Below are 2623 nucleotides of genomic sequence, written 5' to 3' on the forward strand. Positions count from 1 at the left end.
ACGTATCTTAAGATGTTTTGTAGGACAATGGTCATTGGCCACATCACTTCCAGGCTGAGATGCATCAAAGACCTGAGTTCGCCCCCTCCCGGAACAGAACATTGATCATCTAAGGCCTCACTGATTCAGAATGCGGAAGAGATGATCACACCCTCTTGAACCAATACTGAACTAATCATGCACCTGGAACCTCTGCCCCTAATTTTGCTCTTAAAAACACTTGCGGGGAACATCTCAGGGAGACCATGTTTTTTCAGCATGAGCTGCCCGCTCTCCTTGCTTTGCGCACTGTAATAAAGCTGTACTTTCCTTCATCACACCATGTGCCTGTAGTTTGGTTTTATAGCGCGTGGGCAAGCGAACCTGATTTGAGTTCGGCAACATGAGTCTTCTATATTTCATTCTTAGAAAATGTAGAAATAGTTTGTCAATTTGTTGTTCTTTTTGAAGAAACTTCTCTTCATGTCATTGCTTTTCTCTACTATATTTCTCTATTTTACTTTGCTCTGCTCTGATACTTTCTTTGTTTCTGCTACTTTTGAACTTTGCGTATTTTTTCTAGTTCCTATAAAGTGTAAAGTTAGGTTATAATTTGATGCCTTTTTTTTTCTTCTCCTCTTGTTTCCTTTGTAAATTTCAGACTTCTCTTTACTACACAGGATCACCCTCAGCTCTACAGCAGACACCACTTCTATCTTCAGACTCCAGGACTAAGGGACACTAAGGCAGGGGCCCCTGCCCCAAACCAGGCCCAGAACCTGCAAGTCCAGAAACCTGTCTCTGTTAAAGAGGTAGGCCTATTTTTTTTTCCTTTTCTTCTTTGCTCATTTGTAAATTTCACACTTCTCCATAACACACAGGACCACCTTCAGCTCTACAGCAGACCTGCTTCCATCTCCAGACTCCTGACATAAGGGACACTGAGGCAGGGCCATGTACCCCATGTACCCCAAGCCCAAGCCCAGAGACCTCTGTCTCTGTCAGCCAGGTAGGCTTTTTTTGTCTTTGCCTCTTCTTTCATTTGTAAATTTCACACTTCTCCTTACCAAACAGAACCACTTTCAGCTCTATAACAGACCTCACTTCCATCTCCAGACCCCTGCCCTAAGGAACACTGAGGCAGGGCCCCCTGCCTCAGCGCCAGCACCAGCATCTGCAAGACCAGAGGCCTGTATCTCTGTCAGCCAGACCCCTGGTGTAAGGGACACTGAAGAAAGGCCCCCTGACCCAGCTTCAGTCCAACACCCCCAAGCCCAGAGATCTCTATCTCTGTTACCCAAGTAGGCTTTCTTTTCCCTTCTCCTCTTCTTTCATTTGTAAATTTCAAACTTCTCCTTACAACATAGGACTGCCCTCAGGTCTCCAGCAGACCCCACTTCCATCTCCAAATTCCTGGCCTAAGGGACACTGAAGTAAGACCCCCTGCCCCAACTCCAGCCCTGGAACACCAAGGCCCAGAGACCTCTAACTCTATCAGCCAGACCCCTGACCTAAGGAATACTTAGGCAGGGCCCCCTGACCCAGCTTCAGCCCTGGAATCCACAAGCCTAGAGATCTCTATCTCTTGTTAGCCAGGTAGGCTTTATTTTTTTCCTTCTCCTCTTCTTTCATGTGTAATTAAGCCCCAGCATTCTCAAGCCCAGAGACCTCCATCTCTATCAGCAACACCTCTGGCCTAAGGGATACTTAGGCATGGTCCCTTGCCCAACTCCAATCCCAGCACCCCCAAGCCCAGAGACCTCTATCTCTGTCAGCCAGGTAAGCTTTTTTATTCTTCTCTTCTTTCATTTGTAAATTTCACACTTCTCCTTACCACCTAGGAATGCTCTCAGGTCTACAGCAGACCCCACTTTCATCTCCAGACCTTGCCCTGAGGGAAACTGAGGCAGGGCCCACTGCCCCAGCTCTAGCCCTGGCACCATGAAGCACAGAGACCTCTATCTGTCAGCAAGGTAGGCTTTTATTTTTTCCTTCTCCTCTTCTTTCATTTGTAAATTTCACACTTCTCCTTAGCACAGAAGAGGACCCTCAGCTTTACAGCAGACCTCATTTCTATCTCCAGACCCCTGGCCTAAGGGACACTGAAGCAGGGCCCCCTACGCCAGCTCCAGCCCTGGCACCTTTAAACCCAGAGATCTCTATCTCTGCTAGCCAGATCCCTGGCCTATGGGATTCTGAAGCAGGGTCCCCTGTCCTACCTCTAGGACCAGCACCCTCAAGCCCAAAGACCTATATCTCTGTCAGCCATACCCCTGGCCTAAGGGACACTGAGGCATGGCACCCTACCTCAGCTCTAGCACTGGCACTTCCAAGCCCAGAGACCTCTATCTCTGTCAGCCAGGTAGGCTTTTAATTTCCTTCTCCTCTTCATTCAATTTGTAAATTTCATCCTTCTCCTTAGGACACAGGACTGCCCACAGCTCTTCAACAGACCCCACTTCCATCTCCAGACCTCTGGCCTAAGGGACACTGAGACAGGGCCCCCTGCCTCAGCTCCAGCCTGTGCAGCCTGAAGCACAGAGACCTCTGTCTCTGTCAGCCAAGTAGGCTTCATTTTTTCCTTCTCCTCTTCTTTCATTTGTAAATTTCACACTTCACCTTAACACACAGGACTGCCCTCAGC

This window comes from Tupaia chinensis, unplaced genomic scaffold (assembly GCF_000334495.1).
Source record: "Tupaia chinensis unplaced genomic scaffold, TupChi_1.0 Scaffold140102_1, whole genome shotgun sequence".
Classification (NCBI taxonomy): domain Eukaryota; kingdom Metazoa; phylum Chordata; class Mammalia; order Scandentia; family Tupaiidae; genus Tupaia; species Tupaia belangeri.